The sequence below is a fragment of the Vulpes lagopus genome, chromosome 15 (assembly GCF_018345385.1).
Source record: "Vulpes lagopus strain Blue_001 chromosome 15, ASM1834538v1, whole genome shotgun sequence".
Taxonomy (NCBI): domain Eukaryota; kingdom Metazoa; phylum Chordata; class Mammalia; order Carnivora; family Canidae; genus Vulpes; species Vulpes lagopus.
This window is the reverse complement of record NC_054838.1, coordinates 32,111,004-32,135,366: the sequence shown is the minus strand read 5'-3', so window position 1 is coordinate 32,135,366 and position 24,363 is coordinate 32,111,004. Positions and strand designations below refer to the sequence as shown.

The 24,363-nt window shown below is 37.4% G+C and overlaps 1 pseudogene; it reads left to right on the top strand.

Annotated features, from left to right (window-relative positions):
- Positions 1 to 24,146, top strand: LOC121476188 (annotated as a pseudogene).
- The last annotated feature ends 217 nt before the right edge of the window (positions 24,147 to 24,363 follow it).

Genomic DNA, 24,363 nt, shown 5'->3' with positions numbered 1-24,363 from the left:
ATGGCTTGCAGAAGTACAGATTCCATTTTGGGAACAGCAGGGACCTGCTTGGGAGCAAGACCTGCTAGGAATAGAAAAGGAAAACTAACAGCATTTAGATCATTGCACTTCAGTGAGCAAAAGACCTCTGCAGGGCCTTTACATGTCAATAGCAGGGTATGTGCATGGGGAGAAAAGGTCCATTTTGGGAGACAGCTGGTCAGTATACAAAGCTCATATTCATTACCTTTCCATTGCTGTTTCTCAGTCCTTACAGGCCCTGGACATAAGGGATGTATCTGGAACAATATTTCCATATTGTTATTGATAGTAACATACAGAAAAGTGTAGTATCTATAGCCAGATTGCAAAGGTCTAACCTCAGCAATCTCATTTGCTGTCTGTGTCATCTCGGGAAATGCACTTAATTCCTCAGCCTAAATTGCCACATCTGATTGACATTAGGGTTGAATGGATTGCATAGAAAAGTGTTTGGAATATGAGGACTATATACATATTAGCTGCTATTAATATTATTAATTGGTGTTATTTGGTCAAGACGGACTTCTCTCAGCATACCCCTGTGTAGTAAGAAAATGGGCAAAGTAGAAGAGAACTAATTCCTCTTGAGTGAAGCAACATTCTAAGAGCTTTCCTTACAACATATTGAAGCTACATGGCCATCAAGAAAGATTGATACTATCAATGGCCATTTGGCGGATAAAAAAAAAACTGAGGCTTAGGAAGGGAAAGCAACTGATAAAGGTTACACAGCAACAAAGTGATGGCTCAGAATTTAAATACTTCTCTATCATTTTTGAAGGCTTCTGTTCATTTAACACAGTAAGAAGAATTTTCATAAAGCATGCATTTTAACTCTTTCTTGACCTTGAAAAGCAGGTGATTAACTTCATTTGAAGAAACTGACCCCAAACATATGTCCTTTCTGTCTTTCAGTGTTAGGAGTGTATATTTCTTGGTGCTGGTTCTAAAGAAACAGGTTGGGTAAATAACTATTCAGAAACCATTGGCAGGAGTAGAAGGCAAGTAGGGAGATTCAGAATTTCAATAGCCATGGTTGCCTCCTTCTTAGCTCTAGGGATTTTAAAGGTATAAAAATGAGGTAGACCATACCACAGTAGAGTCCACAAGCTGTCTTTGTTACTGACAGCTTTATTTCACAAAAAACATTTGGAACTTCCTGTTTTCACATGGACCCAAGCTTTGCTTTATACACATACCACATAGATATTCAAGATATTGTTAAATGAAAAGATTATATGAAACACTGAAATTGGTACTAGAGAGAGCTTTAAGATAGGGATATAATCTCTAGAAAGACATATTTTGTCTCCTATTAATGGAATCACATTAAAATGCCTAAGGCAGAAAGCAATGTGAAGAGTTGTTTAAATTTTCTTTCCTTTTATGAAGACAATTCCAGTGCTTTGTTTTAAATAGGTAATTACATATTCTAAGTCAGAATCACTTACATCTTTGTTCTTCATTTCATAGCTTACAAATGAAATAAATTTAGGACAGAAGATGAGACTCTAATCAAGCTCTTATGAGCTTCCCCTCCTACTACCAGTACTACTACTGGTATTGTTTCTACTACTGCTACTGATGCTACCACTACTGATGTTAACATTATAGTGTTCCTCAACATTATAGAGTTGTTAACATGTGCTGACATTCTGTTGGGCACTTTACTTAGCTGATTTATTTCATTGAACCCAAAAAAGTTCTACAGGTGAAGAAGTTGAAGTGAATTGATCTTTAGAAAAATCAAGATTATTCTCCTAGTAAAATAGTTTATCTCTTGGCTCTCTGGGAGTTGAATTTTGACTCTGCCAAATTATCTAAAAATTACTTTTGGTCATTTGACCCCATTCTGGGCCTCAATCCCCTCCTCTATTAAATGCAAATAATAGGGTCTGCTGCATTGGAAATGCTGTTAGGATAATGAAGGAGTTATTAAAGAGAAAACACTTTGAACCAAGAACAAATGCTACCTATTATTACTTAATATGATCTGCCTTAGGTCACAAAGCTTTGTGTGACATAATTAAGCAAAAGCAATTATCCCACAAAAGTTGAACAGATGAAGCCTGATTATAGTATTCTAGGTCTGAAAATATTACAGCCAGTGTATCTAAAATAAATACTTAATCAGAGCAGAAATCTTATTGCTTCTTGAATGGGAGTGAGAAGGCCAGTCCCAGAGACCTGTAGTAGTTGGAGTGAAGTTTCTGGAAGGGCACCTCCTCTTTGGAGGGAGCCTGAATACTTGCTTGGCAGAGGCGCTACATGATGCCAAAGCCGTCACTAATGAAGGTGTCTCCAACACTACCCACATGTTTGCATTTAATAAGTGCAAGAGGATTTTACTTGTTTGCGTATCTGATCAAAGCAGAAAACCTTACCATATAAATAATATTTAACCTTATTGAAATTAAGAATTATATAGAAGAGTACATAATTTTGTAAGAGTTCCTTCTTTAGGAGGAATTTCTCTTAGTAACAATTGCATCCATGAACATAAGTATTTTTATTTGTGCTTATGGATGTGCCTAGTGTGTACATCTACCTGCTATGTGCATATGTGTACATTTATCTATGTGTATGTGTATGTTTGCAGGTATGCCTTACACATTTGCTAATTAATAGTCCTTTACATAAATGCATTAGATTTTTGGTAACTGACTTTTTCATAATTATATGTTCACGATGCACATTTGCAATTTCAAACATAATTTATGTTAAATATAATTTCTTAACCATTTTTACATTTTTATATTTACAAGAATAATTACAATTTGGTTTATTTATGAGGGAATTGAGGTTTAGAGATTTTAAGTAATTTACTGCAGGTCACACCCCTGTAGGTCCATGTGGAACTAAATCCTATAACTTTTCATTTGTGCTATATCTAGCTTACTTTTTTCATACCGTGCTATTACATTTTAAGTTAAAAAAAATAAACATCTCTCTCTCACTTTCCTTCTCTTAATTAGTGAAGTAATTAGGTTTTCCTATAGGATAATAGACATTATTATCATACTCTTGCTATATATATATATATATATATATATAAATATGTATATAAAACCATACACAATTTATCATACTTTGTTTTCAAGCAAAGCTGAAATAACTTAGATTTAGATAAATTCAGTAGCATTTATCAAGCATCTATAATATACCATGTAGTCAGGATATACTCTTGAGGATAAGAATCTCACTATCTTATACTTAAGATAATTGTAACAGTAAAGCTATATTCGATATGATAGATCAGGGAATGGCTCTTTTATGACTTTTGCCATGATGATTTTAGGGGACTGTATTCATCTGATATGTTTTCTCACAGAAGAATGGCATCCCCCTCCCTTTTAATATAAATTCCATGGATAAGATAATTTAGATTAGACATCATAAAACCCATGATTTTGCCCCTAATATTACATACTATGTATAACTCCAGAGGTGCTTATTATGTGGTTCTGAATGAGTGTAAATTATCTAACATTTTAAAATGCCAAACTCTGCATTCTAACATATTAACATTGAGCTAATAGATTCATTTTAGAGTGTGTAAGTTCTTTATTCTACAGAAAAGTCAACTCATAGCAAGTTACGTGAAATTAATTTACCAAAATCACAAATTGAAAGAGACATCAAAGTATAGTAATATATGAAAATGCCATCCCACTGTCAATGAAGAGCTAATAATGAAATTATAAACACTATATAATGTAATTTGACTCAACATAATTTAAGTGAACATTATTAATATCTTTATTATTAATAATTAATATTATTACTATTTTTATTGGAGTTCGATTTGCCAACATATAGTATAACACTCAGTACTCATTCCATCAAGTGCCCCCCCAGTGCCTGTCACCCAGTCACCCAGTCACCCCATCCCCCTGCCCACCTCCCCTTCCACTACCCCTTGTTCATTTCCCAGAGTTAGGAGTCTCTCATGTTTTGTCACCATCTGATTTTTCCCACTCGTTTTCTCTCCTTTCCCCTATAATCCCTTTCACTATTTTTTATATTCCCTGTATGAGTGAAACCGTATAATGATTGTCCTTCTCCGATTGACTTACTTCACTCAGCATAATACCCTCCAGTTCCATCCATGTTGAAGCAAATGGTGGGTGTTTGTCATTTCTAATGGCTGAGTAATATTCCATTGTATACATAAACCACATCTTCTTTATCCATTCATCTTTCGATGGACACCGAGGCTCCTTCCACACTTTGGCTATTGTGGACATTGCTGCTATAAACATTGGGGTGCAGGTGTCTCGGCTTTTCACTGCATCTGTATCTTTGGGATAAATCCCCATTAGTGCAATTTTCTGGGCTGTAGGGTAGCTCTATTTTTAACTCTTTGAGGAACCGCCACACAGTTTTCCAGAGTGGCTGTACCAGGTCACATTCCCACCAACAGTGCAAGAGGGTTCCCCTTTCTCCACATCCTCTCCAACATTTGCTGTTTCCTGTCTTGTTAATTTCCCCCATTCTCATTGGTGTGAGGTGGTATCTCCTTGTGGTTTTGATTTGTATTTCCCTAATGGCAAGTGATGTGGAGCATTTTCTCATGTGCTTGTTGGCCTGTGTATGTCTTCTTTGGTGAAATTTCTGTTCATTGTCTTCTTTGGTGAAATTTCTTGCCCATTTTATGATGGGATTGTTTGTTTCTTTGCTGTCGAGTTTAATAAGTTCTTTATAGATCTTGGATACTAGCCCTTTATCTCATAGGTATTTGCAAATATCTTCTCCCATTCTATAGATTGTCTTTTAGTTTTGTTGACTGTTTCTTTTGCTGTACAGAAGCTTTTATCTTGATGAAGTCCCAATAGTTCCTTTTTGCTTTTGTTTCCCTTTCCTTCCTAGATGTATCTCAAAAGAAGTTGCTGTGGCCACGTTCAAAAAGGGTGTTGCCTGTGTTCTCCTCTGGGATTTTGATGGATTCTTGTCTCACATTGAGACCTTTCACCCATTTTGAGTTTATCTTTGTGTATGGTGCAAGAGAGTGGTCTAGTTTCATTCTTCTGCATGTGGATGTCCAATTTTCCCAGCACCATTTATTGAAGAGACTGTCCTTTTTCCAGTGGATAGTCTTTCTTGCTTTGTCAAATATTAGTTGACCATAGAGTTGAGGGTCCATTCCTGGATTTTTTATTCTGTTCCATTGATCTATGTGTCTGCTTTTGTGCCAGTACCACACTGTCTTGATGACCACAACTTTGTAGTACAACTTGAAATCCGGCATTGAGATGCCCCCGACTCTGGTGTTCTTTTTCAATATTCCCCTGGCTATTAGGGGTCCTTTCTGATTCCACACAAATCTTAAGATTATTTGTTCCAACTCTAGGAACTTTTGGTAGTGTACATAATTGTCATTCAGGTTCACATGAGGGCTTTTGTGCTTAAGAAACCTTTAAACATTCATGGGTGCTCACACACACACTTCAAAGTATGCAACTGTAGATACAGGACAGGATACCCACAGTAAAAAGTCTGTTTTTAGAAAGGAAAGAAGACGAAAACCATAGCAGTCACTGGTTCACACCATTGATGGAATCTTATTGACATTTTGTGAGAAACTCTGCAGTTGAAAAAGTCCTTTAAGTAGAAACTGGATCTGTTTTCTGAGGTAATTCCATTGTCATTGTTCTGCACAACTCCTGCTCTGAATTGGAAAGTTCTTTTTTGTTCAATATCCTCATTGGAGATCTGAAGTGGGTTTTGCAAAGTACTCTCTGGGCTGCTTACTTGTCAGTGAGGATTAGGATTTCTGAGGACCGATTATCAGTCATGAACTTTTGGGACAATATGAATTCCCTTGAAAATTTTTGAGACTGTTAGTCCTTTTACTTCTATAACTATCATGTTAACATACAATCCGTCAACACCACCAAATTTCTTTCCTAAACATAGAACTCGTATCTGTACATTTCTTTGCTGCTTCCTCAATTCTGTGTTCCCCCTTTTCTGATTCTCTCTCTCTCCCTCTCTCCTTTCTGTCTTATTCTTAATCTGGTTTTTGTCAAAGGGTTTACTCTCTGTGTTCAATTTAGAATTATTAATAGACTTCTATTCCTTAAAATATTTGTTCATCTCATTTTCTCCTATACTAAATTCAGAAACAATGAACTTTTCTAACTCTGCAACTACCCAAATTTTCTGGATTCTCTCTTTCCTTCCATTTATCCTCTCAAAGCAAATAATTCTTAGCAGAGCTCATCCTTTTTGTTTAAAGTCTTAACATGGGAAGTAACTTCTAATACACACTAATATTTCTTCTTTTTTCACCGCTCTCCCCTTGAACTACAGACTTCTAAGCACTTGGTCTGCCTTTCAAGTTATTACAAGCAAGAGCTTCACCAACTATTTTATCATCAAATTAAATGGATCTCTATTATTCTAGGCTCTAATTGTTATTTTCTTGTCACCTTCAAATGCCATAGTTTATATTTTTGTTACAGCAACATCCCACTCCAAGGTACTAATTCTTCCATTATTTAGCATAGGATATTCTACAATAATAGGTAGACCCAAAAGTTGTAGTGGCTTAAACAACAGCCTGAGGTGGATGTTTCTGATCTATAAGCAGTTGTCTTCTTTGCAAAGACCTGTTTTCTTCTGGCTTCATGATCTTCTATGGTCTTGTTATCATTACATCCAGCTGACAGGGGAAGGAGCATGGAGGCATGTAGAGAGCATGTACATCTCTTATAAAGCTTGGCCTCGGAATGATAGATAATATTTCCGTTCATATCAGGCACATGGCTACATCACACTGCAAAAGAAGCTATGAAATATAATCTAAATGTGTGTGAGGAAAAAAACCAAATGAATGTTTGTAAACATTTATGCCTGCTATAAGGTCTGTGTGACAGATTCCCCATGGTTAAAATAGTGTGGCTGCTAAAAATAAAATTATTTTATGTATTATTTAAACTTATTTTTTTTCCTATAGGAGGATAAAGAGGGTGAATAACTGATAGAGAATGGTTATGTGCTCATCTTATTATGGTTTTGTTTTTGTTTTTTTACCATTTGGATAAATTGTAGGCTCCTTTAAGAATGGACTCAGGGTCTTACATTTCGAGTCTTTATAGTGCCCTAAGCATAAACATGATAGCATAACGGTACTAAATAAATCATTGTTTTTCTGTTCACTATTGAATGCTCTAGAGCAGAGTTTAGCAATTTTTTTTTAATATGGCCAGACAGTAAACAATTTAGGCCTTTCTAGCCACATAGTCTCTATTGCAACTATGCAAATTTGTTTTAGTGTAAAAGCAGCATAGACAATAAATAAATGAATAAATGTGTCTGTCTTCCAAAAAATACTTTATTTATAAAAACAGGAAGGGATGCCTGGGTGGCTCAGGGGCTGAGCATCTGCCTTTGGCTCAGGGCATGATCCCGGAGTCCCGGGATCAAGACCTGCATCGGGCTTCGTGCATGTGCTCCCTCTGCCTGTGTCTCTGCCTCTCTCTCTGTGTCTCTCATGAATAAATAAATAAAATATGTTTAAAAAAACAGACAGCAGGCAGGAGGACCCTAGAGGTAATTATCATTTTGCTCTTACCAGTTGCTTGATACAGGGCAACTTGCTAAGACTCTCTGAGTCTCTGAATTCTAATGTAAAGTGGAGAAAGCTATTGCCTATAGGTAGTTTTAAATTTGTGATAATGTGAGAATTGCCAGTCACAGAGCCTTGAACAGAGGAGCTTCTCATTCAGTAGACACATATCATCATCACATTTATTCCATATCAAATGTTTATAGGTGAGAAAGTTAATTTTGAATGTCTTCCTAGTCTTTTGATAGTATAAAGAACATTGGAGGACTGAAACTATTATTTTTCCTTTTATTTCTCACCATGAGTTTGATAACGGATGCTCAATAAATATTTAACTAAGGACTTGAAGATGCGTGTTTCTGTGTTGTCACATACTAATCACATGAGGACCCATAACATTGCTCTGGAACAGTGATTCTTAACCTTTCTGATTTTATATTCCTCCCATTACTACATCAAAGAACGAGGATCTCAACATGATAGAAATAAAAGGACACTTTATTCTGAGAAATATATAGAGATGTTTATAGACCTTGTGTTGTTTCATTTATCATTGATGGTAAATTTTAAGGACAGGATTACTGCTCTTGTATTGATGGGAACCAGTTTTACAGCTCTGGCTTTAAAATAAAATGATTCTGTTCAGTTTTGAAATGTATATAGTTTCGTAATGATATAGATGAGAAAGAAAGATATTGCCATGGTAACTGTGGAACCCAAAGATAATAATAATTTTTAAATTGAAGTCATATTATTGTCAGGTGAGGTTGGCAGGAGAAATCTACCATACTGGATAAAGGATATAACAAGTGAAGGATGGTAGATTGTTAAGAATTCTTTTGAAAAACTTCAGCCCATTAAGACATTTTCTTGTTCCTTCAGGGTGAGGCTTGTAGTTGGTTAATCATAACTCTGTAGAGAAGCTGAGAGAAAAAAATTCCATATTCCTTCCTAGATTTTAGAAATTCATGTGATGGCTCCATATAAGTACTTAGTGTGAATGGAATTTTTAACTTGGAGTAAAGAATACTCCCTTTTAAATGTATGAAAAAAATGATTGTTACAGTTAATTTTTTTCAGATGTTATTTAATCAGTATTTGAAGTACCACCATATTCCAAAAGCAGTGGTGAGTAATTAGGGCATCAAGTGAATGAGATTATTTATATATTTGAGACTCTAATGTACTAGTGGAACAAACAAGTAGGTGCATTTAATACAATGCTACCAGCTATAGAGACGGAGACAAAGTATTATTAGCAAAAGAACAAACACTAAGTTCAAATCAGGTATTCAAAGGTTGATGTGTGAAGTGAGTCCCAAAGATTGAAGATATCTTCCTCCAAAAATTAAGATGGGAAGGAAATTCAGAGAAGGAAATTCCAGGAAGACATATAGAACAAAACCCACTCATGTTTCTTATATATTGCTTCACCTTTCCTTGAATTTGCACATCGTTTTTCTTCATTTGTAAATACCTTTGTTGCCTCTTCTCTACCTGTTAAAAATCATTATTCTTCAAAAATCAACTCAGATATCTTCTATTTGTGAAAGTTTCTCTGTCTTTCATAAACACACTGAATCAACCTTCCCTTTGTTCAACAAATGTTATGCTTCTGTTATAACTCGACATCAAACTGCCAAACTCGTCTGTTTGGCAAATATTTTTTCACTTGCTTTTTTTTCCTCCTTAAATTAGAGGCATCTCATGGACAAGCATTACTGTTGGCAAACAATTGATCATTAAATCTTTGTTAGTTGTATAAATAAACAAATATTTTCTTATTCTCTTTTGACTAATAGTCTCTTATCTCCAACTAGATCATTGGCTTCTTAGTGGAAGTCATAATTTCTAATTATCTAATGTCTAGTTTTTGCATCATCTAAGGAATTTAATATATCATTATATAGGTCAGTGCATATCTGTTATAAATATTAAATGGATTACTTCTTGATTTGATTATTTTCATTGTGTAGAATCATATGTCAATCAAGTGACACTATTATTCCTTTTCTTTCATCACATTATTTAAAGCAATGGCTATCTAAAATAGATTTAAAACATTATCAAGGTACTATTTTAAAAATCCAGTGCATCCTTTTATTTGTTAAAGTGACATTGTAGTTAGTCATTTCTTATTTGTGAGCAATTATAACTTTATGGCAACCAGAATAGTATTAAATTCTGTCTCTCACATTTTTTCTTGCTTCTACCCAGAAATTAAAATCTGTGAAACTATTTAGGTCCAGACCAGTAAGAAAGTCTTAGAAAAAGATATGTGTATGTTTATATATACATACACTCCCTTTTAAGGTATGAAAAAATGATTGTTACAGTTAATTTTTGTAAACATAAAGTTAATATTAAAATATAAACATCACCTACTTAGACCTTTCATATCTGAGAATTTACAAATATCTCTCTACCTACAGCATTTACAAACCACCTCATTTATAGGATTCGCACAGATCATTCTATTTGAATCTACCAAGACTCTTGTGGGTTAAGTGTAGCATTTATGTTTTAACTCCAATTTTAAAGATTATAAAAAGGAGAGAGAAGTGATTTGTCCAAGGCCACACAGGTAATAAATGGCGGTATCAGCTTTAGAACCAAGCTCTTCCTAAACATTTCTCATTCTGTGTGAATTATTACTATAGTTAACATCTGGAAGAATGATTTACAGAATTCAAAATAATATCCTGGAATCTTGTCAATTACTTAAAGATATTACCTGGAGAAGGAACATGATATACTGAGAGAACAATAGGTAAAAATTCAGATGGTGAGAATTAAGGCCCTGGCACAAACATTAGTGATGCTTCTAACCAGGTGGAAGTCACTTGATCTGTTTTCATATCTAGAAAACTGATATGGTAGTAGCTTCCCTAACCATACCCAAATTGCTGTGAAGATCACGGAACTTTATAAACTATAAATCATTGTCTAGTCATAGATTATCGTGATAAAGTTGTACAATAATAAATGCAGAGAACAGTACACCCTGCCTTGTGGTGAAATACCTGTTATGCTTTTATATAGTAGCTAGGACATAGAAGTTCTAACTTTGGCTCTGCTACTACTTGACTGTATGTCTTTGAAAAGTTCCCATAACCTCTGTCTGTTTCCTGATCTGCAGTATTAGGATGAACTATATAATCTCTAAAGCCTTTTCCGTGTTGAAATGTATGATTCTAAGTGAATCCAACCATACTTTTTGGCTTAGACTCCCTAATCATCAGCAGAATAAATTGCAGAGACAGCTGGCTGGTGTTAGGGGTACAGTCTCTGGCCACAGAAGTGCATAAACTGAGGGGAGCACATAGTCATCAAACAGATGACAGAGCTCTCATTAGCAATGTGCTGAAGCTAGTGACATCCAGGGACAATGGCAGCTGGCATTTTCTCCCTGTTAGAATGCCTGTTCAATTAGTTTTTTGGTCCTAGTTCAGTCTGAACTCACCCTCTGAAAAATCAAGAAAGTGTTCTTTGCTTAATAATCAGAGTCAGGGCAATAATCATTAAGTTAACACTTTATAGCATGTCTATTATGTGTATGCCGACATGCTATGTAATGGTAAAAATTGAAAAAAACCCTTCTGTTTTGGAAGGAGCATGTGTTTTGATACTGAAGAGCTTTGAATTTGGGGCCTGATTTCTTGCTCATAGGCTATATCTCTTTTATAAATTGCCCTTAAGTTCACTAACACCATACTTGACAAAAGTAGATACCTGTTATGTGTTGACCAAATAGATATTATTTGATTATACCATATTTTCTCTAAGTTTCTTCAGAGAAAATGGGATTAATAACACCCAGTTTATAGAGTGGTTGTGAAGATTAAGTGAAATAAGAACGGAAAGACCTTTGCATGGTGATTACTCAGTAAATACCCCCTTTTTTTGCACAACTCTCCTACTTTTCCTTATATTCTAGTGTGAGGGAAGTATCAAAGACATTCGCCAGCACAGATTTAAAAGTAAAATAGTCTACATAAATAAATAAATCATATCAGCAAAAGGAGCAGTTAATTCAGATTGAGAGATGAGTATGATAAAAATAAAAAAATGCAAGTAACTGAAAGCCACTGATGTGACCACTTTGGTTAGAGAGGTGTATAAAGAAGCCAAACATGGTGGAAGCCCCACATCCCCCTGTTCTTACTGTCCATCACGACAATGAGATGTATCAAAACTGCTAACATGAACACACTTGGAAGGATTGCTCAAAATTGAAAACTACTCTAGATTAGAATTAAAGAGAATGTGTTGGGGAAGTACCCATAGTGATCGGACAGCAGGATTTTTTTGTGTACTATTTTTTAAAAAAGAAAAATGGCATTACCTAAGAAAGAAAACTTTTAGGTGAGAGTCATAGAGATCCAAGTTCAAGTTATACCTCTAATACTTGGATGTTGTGAAAACAGGAACAAGTAATTTAATCTTTATAGTCATCAAATGCTATCACCAGAAAAAAAATGGAGATAAAAATACTGATTTTGCAGAGTGATTGTGAGGATTAAGTGAAATTATGTAACCAGCACATTGCAAGAACAGACTACTGCCACAGTGTAGACTACTGCCACAGAGTCCAAAATTTAGTAGATACTCAATATGTATTTACTGGTAACTCAAAAGTCACTGAATTAATTATTAAATTGGGGTAACTATAGAAGGAATAGATGATGGAAGGAAGATATGATGATTTAATATGAACTTATTTATAATAATAGTAAGTACTCAAAAATATTTCCTTCCTTTGACTTAGTAGAAGAATTATTAGAAATGTAAGAGAATATAATTAGGATCAACTGAACTTTTGGAGGTTTGGTTGATTAACTCAAATAAGAATAATTCAGAAACCACAGTACATGTAAACACTCCACATTCAGAGAAAATCCTGGTTTCTCTATTACTTACTGCTTAGAACACTTTATTGCCAAGGTTAGCAGAGCTGGCTTCATGAGGATGTGACCAATGCAGTGTTCAGAGGCTAGCAAGAAGGGCCTTTCCTGTGGAATGTGAAACTCAATGTTGAAATTCTTAATAATTTGGTCTTTGTATTTGTGTTTTGTAAGTGAATCCCGGTGATATAATGGAACATTTCCCTGAGGAATTGGGTCTTTGGCTCATAAGTGATACTGCCTCCCACCTCCTCTCCACCTTCCTGGGATGGGCTTCTCTGTTGCCTGCTTTCTGCTCCCTGGAACCCAGGGTCACAGTCTTGCTTCCTTTTTCTGCCTCTGCCCAGCAACTGCTGACCTCTCCACCTAGGGAGACTATTTGATCACATGAATAGGAGGTGAATGTTCTGCTGTGCCACTGCCACTCCCTGATTTGGGCCCATGTAAATAAGGATTGAGAGTCAGGCACACACCCTGAATTTTCTTTTTTTTTTTTTTTAATTAATTAATTAATTAATTTTTTTACACCCTGCTTTTTCTTGGGCTAGGCAAGATGCAGGCACTCTTGAACTTCATAACAGTGCCATTGCACATTCAGCAGGATTTCACCATGGCCCTTATAACCACTCCCCTTAACTAGATTCTGAGCACATTGAAGCAGAGAGAGGTTTTAGGTACCCTGGGTTAAAGTGGTGGACTCGTGGGAAGGAGAGATAAACTTGCCTACCCTCTAGCAGGGGCCCGCCTGCACATTTCGTGCTGGATCTCACAAATGAGGTAGCAGAACTTGAACATGAGGGACACAATATAACTGAGGCCAAAGCTAGCACATAATCTCAAATTCAAATGGCTTAATTAACACTCAGAATCACTCTATCCAACCCTGCCCTGACTCCCCATCTGATTATTTTCCAAGAATGTCATGATTATCTTTTTCCCTTTTACATTCTAAGAATTCAGTCACATTTGAAAAATCTTTGTCTCTCACCCCTTTAGGTGATATTTGTGAATTATGGCTCATAGAATTTAGTTTCAAAATATCTCTTTAGTCTAGCCATTTCTCTTTGTCCTCACTGTCATCATCTTAATGTAAGCTCCCACAACTTGTCTGATCAACTATATCCACTCTCTCCTGCCCTCAGCATCTAGGATGATCTTTTTTGCAAAGCATTTCTGGTTATATTACTTCCTTTACATTAAACTTTTAAGCTTCTGATTTCTCTTAGGAAGAAAGAGCAAATTCTTAACTTGACCTGAAACACCCTGCAAGATCTACCTTCCCCTGTCCATCCCTTCAGCCTTGTCACACATCATGCTCTTTGATACTACCCAGGCGTTGGACACACACTGCATTTTTTTCTAACTCCTTTGAATGTGAGTGTGCTCATGCTGGTTTAGTAAGTCATCTTCCCAACCTTCTAATCAACTGAAACCAACTTTTCTTCAATTGCAGCTCACTTAACAGTTCCTTGGAAGAGACTGTTCCAATTTTTAGAATTATCACACAATGCAGAGTACAATGTAACATGTTTTTGTAATAACATATTTAATCTTTTTATTTATATGTATGATTCTTTGATTGATATCTGCCTCCCCTCACTAGACTAAGGCCAGATATATTGTATCTCCAGGGTTTCATTTGAGTGAATGGTACATAAGGAGCTGCTTAATAAGTATTGATTAATTCATTGAATGAATGAATGTGCATTTAGTATGTTTTTCTTTAATAAAACCTTTAGGGCAGATAACACAGTTCCTACCATGTAATATGTGGCATGACTAAAAGTCACAGTTTAAGACTGTAACTTTTGGAGTATCGTTTAATCTTTTTGTATGTTAGAGGTACTTAACATATAAATCAGTTGAATAATAGCCTGTCAAAGCTATCTGTCACTTAATAAGGAATTATTTTTTGGTTGCCTGGGTGGCTCAGTTGATTAAGTGGCTGCCTTCAGCTCAGGTCATGATCTCAGGGTCTTGGGATCCAGCCCCTGTGTGGGGCTCTCTGCTCAGCAGAGAGTCTGCCTCTCTCTCTTCCTCTGCCCCTTCCCTTGCATGTGTATACTCTCTCTCAAATAAATAAATAAAATATTTAAAGAAAATAGGGGAGTCTGTTTAAGGAACATTACTTTCTTTTGGCTTTGTATTTTCACATCTTTTGTGTGTTTTGCGTATGTATGTTTTGAAGACGTATATAAAACTGGAGGTGTATTTTGGTTTCATAAAATAATCAGTTCATTTTTCAGTTGTTTTTTTTTTTTTTTTTCTTTTCTTTGCTTGCTAAGTATTTTACATGTTCGTGCCTCTGGATATTTTTTAAGATGTAAACTGTTCACCTTAGTAAGGTTAGAGAGGTGTGCTTGTTTGTGCATGCGTGTAAATGCATGTGAGATTAATATTTTATTCTGCTGTTTTTATTTGTATGTCTCTTTTGGTAAGGTCAAAATCTTTCCTAGAAAACATTCTGATTTCTGTACTAACACACTTCTGCACTTCCATTTAGCAACCTGCCATCCTAGTAGCCTTGGGTAGTCAGTCGTATGTGTTATAACTACATTGGGCCCTCAGGCTTTACCCCAATCTGGTGTCTATTTGGTTGTCAATTTAAGAGCAGTCAGGCTATTGGCCTTGTCTGCATTTTCAGTCTCTTGAACTTCGTGATCAAATTCAATTGTTCAGGGTATTTGTCTGGATTCTTCATAAGGTTGCAAGTATTTTAAAGGTAGGAATAGTTTCTTTTTAAAGTTACATTCCCTAGACCCTAACCTGTAGGGTTCTCACATCTTTGCTGGATGAATGGTTAAATTAGGCCTTGTAGATAGCTAGGAGATGATCGCGTAGGACTCCCCACCACATTATCTTAGTATTGCCATACCTGACTAAGCATACTCTGGAGCACTTTACGGAGAAGAGTCAGTCTGCCAGATGTCTATTTCTCTACTCTGCATGGTCCAGATTTAAGACATTTGTAAAACAGGGCATTTCAAGAACTTGGCAGTGATTAGGACCCTTTCATACTTCTTTCATACTTCAGTGGTGTTCACAAATGGAATTCAAGAGTTTTGGACTCAGGCAACTCAAGGTAAATGCTCGGCAATGCCATCTGTTATCTCTGTGTATCAGAACTAGTCAATTATCTTTAATTCTCCATCAATAAAGTAGGCTTGGTAGTAATGATTTTGCATGGTGGTTGTTAGAATCAAGTGAAATATAAGTGAGGTCACTTTATAAAGAATAAGACACCTTGTTATGCTTGTTATCATTTATTTTCCCTTACTGATTTATGAGCTATTTTATTTTTAAAGACTAGATTGCAAATGTCTTTTGGGAGTATGATTAACACATACCTGTTCAGAAAGGAAATTACTTAATAATAATTCTGTAGATGCCATTTCTGTAGGAGGTTACCAAAGAGAATCTTGAGTCTATAATTTTAAAATACTGAGTCTAAGATATGACTACATATTAACTATATGATGATGGTGATAATAGCAAATTCTATGTGCCTCTCATGTTAAATTTTAAAAGAAAACACTGCTTCATTTGTTGCTCAAAACAGCATGACTTTGAGGTATAATCCCATTGCATAGTTGAGGACACTGAGAAATTAATGAGGACACTGAAAATTTTAGTTTTCCTTTCTTCTTTTCTTTTCCTGTCTTTTCTTTCTTTTCCCTTTAGGACAATAAAACCAGCCAAGAACTAGTGATGGTATTACTCCTTGCATATAATCCAGAGACAAGATAAGTCTTTCAGGTTTTATGAAATGAAATTTATTCAGTATTTGTAATGCTTTCATAAGGATATATTATTTACTTATCTTAACTGATTATCCTTATTAATTGTGTTCCAGGAAACATACTATTTTTTGTCAGTGGATTTAAAATGCATGCAATTATTTGTACTATTTTGTTCTTATTTCAAAAAAGAAATTGTCTTGATCAATCTAATGGAAATTTGGGGGGAAAATCATTTTTTCTACATTTAAAGAGAATACTTTGCACAAGGAAAATAACTCCAATGACAAAAGCCTCGGTTGTTTCTAGTATCAATGTCTGTTTTTTGTTTTTTTGTTTTTTTTCTCTTCAGGAAGAAAAAGAAAGTCATGCGAAAATGTGATTCTTTAGTGGTTTTGAGAAAAAAGCTTTCTCACCATGAAAATTTTGACAATCTCTGTGAAATCAATGCATAATTAATAGTAACTGCGAGCTATTCATGTTTATGGGGTCTAATATATTAGAATAATAGTCTTGGCCATGACAGCTTCTTCTAAATATTTCTCAGCATAGTGGTAGCATAGATAAAAAGCAAATCAACTGTGTGTAATCATGAGAACTAACTTAAAATTTCTCTGCAGGATCTAGACACAAAATTACTGGTGTTAAAGGCCTGTGATTACTTAATTCTCCTTCATTCCAACCTCATTAATTAAAACAATTTTTGTCCACTGACTTAATCATGAGATTTTCCTAAGCTATAATTATATTTTTAAAAATTTTGATATACTAGTACATTTTCTCATAAGGTGATGATTATTGGAAAAAACACTTAGAATTATGCTTTATGTAATGTATTTTGAAGTTCAGTGGAGAGGAGATTTTATTAAACATTCCTGCAGTCCCTTGATCATTTGGAAAATGATCCTAAACTTACATTTCTTCCAGATTTTAGACATGTTTTGAATAAAGCACAGTACCTGCACTCTGTACTTGGACCCCTTTTCAACACAAAGAAGAAAAGAATAAACATGTGAATGGATTCTGTGTGCTTATTATTCTGATATACTTATGTTTTCTCATTTTATTTCTCAATAACTATGTGAAGGGGAAAAAGTGCTAAGATGCATTGAAAAATTGCTATTTGCTAGACTATTTGCTAAGGCAAATACCCTATTTAACTATTTCAGTAATTCTAATGGGTAGTCATATTCCAATTTTACACATGAAAAAACTGAGTCTCAGAAACTTAGTGATGCACCAGGTTCCCCAGGTTGAGAGTAAAAATCTCAGGATCAAAACTTGGGTATTTTTTTTTTAATTTTTATTTATTTATGATAGTCACAGAGAGAGAGAGAGAGGCAGAGACACAGGCAGAGGGAGAAGCAGGCTCCATGCACCGGGAGCTCGACGTGGGATTCGATCCCGGGTCTCCAGGATCGCACCCTGGGCCAAAGGCAGGCGCCAAACCGCTGCGCCACCCAGGGATCCCAAAAACTTGGGTATTTTGATGCAGTCTTAGGCTTCTTTCATATTGTAGCTGCCAGGCTGGCAAAGGTTGCTTCAGAATGAGTGCATGCATAGGCCCCTTTTGGAAACTCATTAAACTATTCAAGCTGATTTCTTTCAACACTCTTCCACAGACACAGACCATGGTCAACAACAATTCTATATTGAAGTGTCAAGTGCAAGGAAAAGACTTGGAAAGAAACTGTTATCCTGACTGGAACAAGAACACACAAAGCACGTTTGTTGAAAATTATCCAGGTACTTTAGGTTGATGAGTTCTCACCAGGAGGATAACATTAAGTACTTACCAGATTATCTTTCTACCATAAAATTAAGGTTCTGATGGATAGAGAGAATCACATTTTCCACGAGTGAATACAAGTTAAATTATGTCTCTGGGACGTCATCTACCATGTATCCATAATATGAAAAGTGCATGCATGACATCTGCATTAATAAAAGTAATTCTGGCTGCACAAACAGAAAACCTTTAAATTGTTAGTGGCTTAAGACAACCTAAGGTTTTCCCTTAACACAGTCTGATGCATCATTCCTAGTCAGGTAGTACTCAGGCACCCACTCTCTTGTCAATACTAGGAGCCTTCTCTGTTCAACCAGGAGATAGGGAGAAACTATAACAATTCAAACTTACTCCTTAACTCCTTTTGCCAGAGTGATATGTTCACTTCAACTCATATCTTACTGGCTAGAACTGATCACAAGACTCTGCCTAGACATACGAGGTGCTGAGACTGTAGCCCCTGATTGAATAGCCAGTGATTATACCCTGAAGGGGAGCAAGAATTATTAAACATTGACTAACTGCCTCTACCAAAGTTTTGGCTTACTATGTTATGGGGAATATTAATGTGTAAGAATACAGAAAAATATAAAGCAGATAGTCCACTGCCAAAGTAAAGGTATAGATGGGGTGTAGGTGAGAAAGGAAAACTGTTAAAATGCAGTCATGAGGTGTGGGCAGTAAATGGTGCTGGTGTTCAAGGTGGTGTTTGCAGAGGGAGGGGATAGTTGGACTTTATCTTGGAAGAATAAAAAGCTTAAAATGAGTGGGTGGACAGAAATTGGGAGAAACAGACATTTAGGAAGCATTTACTGTGGGGGGATGGGATCAGGTGGAAGGGCAGGTAGTGAACGAATTCCCCTGAAGCAGAACAAAGGAGATAGAGGTTTATGGAAGATGCTGCAAGGGAGCCAGGCAGGATAGCAAGAGAGAGACTGCCAGGAGGCAGTGGTGAAGGGCTGGAGTTAAGGGGAAGAGACCAAGTGTGAGAATGTATAGCATTTTCCTTTTTTTTTTTTTTTTTTTTGGTACCTGTGCCCAGTTGTGCGTTGCCCACTGGTCAGCTAGCGTTCATGGGTATTCTTAGTTGGGTCACCTACCTAATGAATGAGCCTGTTTGCATTCAGCCAGTTGGTCACTGCAGGCCTTTTTACCTTACTCAGGTTTCCATCCCTGAAACCTGTTGCCTAAAACAGCCTCTACACTTAACTGTGATCAAGAAGACTGTCAAATGCTTTGCATGTAGCATATCATTTAACCATCAAATCATCATACAAAGTTGATATTGCCAGGGCTTTTTTTAGAGGAAAAAAAAACTAAAAACAAAACTAAGATTTAGACACTAAGCCAATATGCATAGCTAAGATGGCAGAGTGTAGTGGAAAACACGCTCCTGTGTGTACCCTACTCTCCATATTCTACTATAACACTGTTTCACTTTCTAATACCAGATTTCTGGACTTTCCATACATCAGGCAATTCTGCAGCACCAGCTGGGTGTCCTGCAGATAATGTCAGATCCCACAGGTTAAGGGCTCAGTCCTACAAGACTATCGCCTTACTCAACTTCAGATGCAAATCACAAGCCCAGATTGTCACCTGTGCTTGTGACCAAGCGGCTATAGGTCCGAGGTTCCGACCATTCAATTAATTTGCCATTGGCTCATAGAATTCAGGAAGACATTTTACTGTCTAGATAACCAGATTATTATAAAAGAGTAAATAAAACTCAAGAACAGCTAGTTGGAAGATATATATAGGATAACGTGTGTGGGTAGGAACATGGAGCTTCCATGTCCTCTTTGGAAATGCTACCCTCCCAGCATCTCCAGGTGTTTACCCACCAGGGAGCTTTTGAACCCATCCTTTTATGTTTTTATGGAGGCTTCTTATATAGCCAATGATTGAATCATTGGCTATTAGTAATTGAACTCAATTTTCAGCTCCTCTCCCTTCCCCAGTGTTAGGGCGCAGGGCTGAAAATTCTAACCCTCAAATCACAGGCTGGTTCCCCTGGCAACCAGCCTACATCCTTAGGTGCTTTCCAAAAGTCATCTCATTAACATCAATTTAAATGTGATTGTGGAAGGGTTTGTTCTGAATACCAAAAGACAGTATAGGTCTTATTACTTACGAAATTCCAAACGTTTTAGAACTCTGTGCTACAAACAGGGCAAGGCCACATATAGGTTTCTTTTTATAATTCACAATATCTCACAGGGCTATCTCTCAAGCCAAATTCTATGCAACTCAAAATCTTATATACCAAGAACAGGGATAAATTGAAATCTCTTGAAAGACTGTTCCAGACACAATTGCACTTGATTAACTTTTCACTCCAGTTTCCTACATACAAACTTCATACAAGAATCATACAAACTTCAGCTATGATGGGAAGCAATTAGGGAGGGGGACTCAGAGGAAGATCTGTTGGGTAATACACTACACCATAAGTAAATTCTCTCTGATAATGATTTAAAATACAGATCCTTGTGGAGAGGGCTGACATTGAAAGCACTTAGGAAGAGGGAAAGTCCTAGCAGATATTTAGTTGCTACTGTACACCAGAAACTTGTGCTGGCACTTACTGTACCATATTCCATTGAACCTTCATGAATTAATGCTGTTAATATCCTCTCTTTTACATATGTAATGAAACACAGACATAGAGGTTATACAACTCCTGATACACAGAGAGAGTCTGAGCCTGAATTTGAATTCACATTGTCTGACTTAAACTTTCAGGTATAATATGATGCTGTAGTGTAAAGGGAAGATAGAGATACACAAAAGGAGAGTCTGTCTTTGGAAACTTCAATGAACAGAGAGAACGTGGAAATAGAGAATAAAAAGAGAGGACATACTATGCTCTGTTTGTTTTGTTTTGTTTTACTTTTTTTTACTTTTCAGTTTAATGGAAAGACATAGAGGGCAAAGATAATATTTGCTAAGGAAAAATAGAAATATTATGGCTAAAGTATTCAAACTTTAAACATATTTTTTCAGGCTAAGATTTGAAAGAGATTCCTAACTAAAATGTTCTGTAAGCATAAATGCAAAGCCAGGTTAAGTATTTTGGTTAAAATACAACAATAATGAGCAAATCAGACAAAATTCATGGGGTAAGGAATGTGAGATCCTGGATTAAAGCAGTCAATGTGAAAAATAGTTCTGGATTCAGATGACCAAGAGTATGTTGCAAACTTAAAAAGTACCTGTAAATCTGACTGCATTAGGAGAACCATAGTGTCCAAATGATAAGAATTGTCATCTTTTTGAGGCAGAAGCCTTGCCTCTCTTAATTACCACTGTATTTAGCAAGACACAACCCTTTTTGGAAGATAGTTTAAGTGCTCAAAAAATATTTGTTAAATGAATGGGTAAATGAATGAATATTAAAACTGATCACATGATTTGTGCAACTCATAGAATTCTCTTTTCACATTTAAGGGTCTAAGAGAGGCTGATTAAATTATGTTACAAATATTTATTGGGCCTCATGATATCTCAAGTACTCTGGTGGATAAATGAAGATAAAATGATGCCAAGACAGGGTCTGTTTCTCATGGATCCAGTATACTACGGAAACACAGATGGAAGTATCTCCAAATTCTCCTGTATTAGAAAGAGGTGAAGAGAACTCTTTGAGTTATAGAAAAGTAAACTTTAGGATATGTGCATAGAGAAAGTAAATATCTGGAGCAATTTGCAGGGATGCCATGTGGGGAGAAACATTTAATCACTGTGTGTAGCTCCAAAAACCATAACTAGGTGTAATGTATAAAAGTTACAGGAAGGCAACATTCTGCCTAATATTAATGAGAAACTTGTTAAACCATTATTCTTCTCCAAAATAGAAGTTTCTGACTCCTGAAGTGATGAATTCCTTTTCCCAGATGAATTTGAGAAAGGTAATTATCATTATTTTATATACATTTATTTTTTATTGGTGTTCAATTTGCCAACATATAGAATAACACCCAGTGCTCATCCCATCAAGTGCCCCCCTCAGTGCCCGTCCCCCAGTCACCCCCACCCCCCCGCCCACCTCTCCTTCCACCACCCCCTCCCAGTTCGTTTCCCAGAGTTAGGAGTCTCTCATGTTCTGTCTCCCTTTCTGATATTTCCCACTCATTTTTTCTCCTTTCCCATTTATTCCCTTTCACTATTTTTTTATATTCCTCAAATGAATGAGACCATAAAATGTTTGTCCTTCTCCGATTGACTTATTTCACTCAGCATAATACCCTCCAGTTCCATCCACGTCGAAGCAAATGGTGGGTATTTGTCGTTTCTAATAGCTGAGTAATATTCCATTGTATACATAAACCACATCGAGAAAGGTAATTATTATTAATAACAACTACATAGTTGTTATAAAGTTAATTTTTTAGTATTTTGTGCACTTATTTGAATATTTGCAAAAATTTCTAGTAATTGTAGTAAAAGAGACACGGATGTGGAGAAAGATGGTTGGTGGTAGAACAGACAGAAACTTGTCATTTAGATCCATGGAAGAGAGAGAAATTTACCTAGTTTGCACCTTCATGCTTGTCTATTTGCTCAAATTTGGAATAAGAGTACTGTACTGATGTTGTATTAAATCAATCGGGTTAGAGATTGTTTCTCAATTCTTATAGCTCCTGAAAAGGAGTGCACTGGCATAGATTATTTGGGTCAAGCAAAGGTATCTTTAGCATTCCCTTCCATTGCAGAGGGATTTAGGAAATCCTCCATGAATTTCACCTCTGTGGTGAAATTGAGTTAAATATGTCACCAAAAGTTATCTAAAACTTTTCTCTCATATCATACAGGTTTTCTCTGCCTCTAGATAGGATCACCAATTTTTTCAAATAAAAATACAGAATGCCCAATTAAATTTGAATGTAAATTTTAGGATAGCTTTTTGCTGAACGGTTATGCTTTGTTTATCTGACATTCAAATTTGACTCTCTTAGATATGTTATATTATACCACACATTTTATATTAATTTGGCAACCTTACCCTAGAGCAATATTTCATAATGGGACAGGTATCAGCAATAATTCCTGTTAACTTGAAAAGATGAAAATGTATTAATGTGGCAGCCCGCCTGGTGCTGGATGCCAGCCCGGGGGACACCGATGGCGGGAGCCACCTCTCGCCCTGCAGGGCCCCGACGGGCGGGCACGCTGCTCGGGGTCCTCCTCCGGGACCGAGTCCCCGTCAGCTGTGTAGCTCGGTGTTGGGGACCGCGCGGGCCGCAGAGCGCCGCTCGAGGTCAGTCTGGCCATCCTGGGGGCCACGGGGCGGGCAAGTCCGCTCTCACCATGAAGCTTCTGACCAGGGGGTTTATCAGCGAATATGACCCCAACTTGGAGGACACCTACAGCTCCGAGGAGACAGTGGACCACCAGCCTGGCCACCTGAGGATCATGGATGCTGCAGACCCAGACACCCCCCGGAACTGTGAGGCGGCCTGAACCGGGCCCAGGCCTTCCTGGTGGTGTACAGCATGGACAGCCGCCAGCGCTTCGAGGACAGCAGCAGCTACCCGGACCTGCTTGCTTTGCATGCCAAGGAGACACAGCGCAGCTCCCCTGCCCTGCTGCTGGGCAACAAGCTGGACGTGGCCCAGTACAGGCAGGTCACCAAGGCCGAGGGTGCGGCCTTGGCGGGCAAGTTCGGGGGCCTGTTTTTCGAGGTCTCCGCCTGCCTGGACTTTGAGCACGTGCATGTCTTCCACGAGGCGGTGTGGGAGGCGTGGCGGGAGCTGGAGAATTCTCTGCCCCGAACCCGTTCATCTGCGAGGAGAGGGCCCTGCCCCACCAGGCTCCACTCACCACCCGGCATGGTCTGGCCAGCTGTAGCTTCAACACACTTTCCACCGTCAGTCTGAAGGAAATGCCTGCCCTGGCCCAGGCCAAGCTGGTCACGGTGAAGTCATCCCGGGCCCAGAGCAAGCGCAAGGCACCCACCCTGACTCTGTTGAAGGGCTTCAAGATCTTCTGAGGGCACCCCCTAAGTCTGAGGATCCCAGACTCAGCAGCTGGGTGGGGCTGCAGGACAGGGGCTGGCCTCTCCCAGTGGCCTTCCCTCGAACAGAATGATAGCCCTTGCCCTCTGGTGGGCAGCTGACCCCTTTCTGGCATCAAACCAGTTCACAGTGTGAGCTAGAAGGACAGGCAGGAATGCTGCTCTTGCTCACTCCAGGCCTTGGTTTCCATGGTAACCACCGCATTCCCTGACCCTGAAGGGAAATAGCTACTGAGACAACCCAGAGACCTTGGGTCAGCCTGAAGTGGAAGGAAATTGTGGTGTCTGTCATGGTGCCATCACCCCCTTCCTGCTCTAGTGACAGC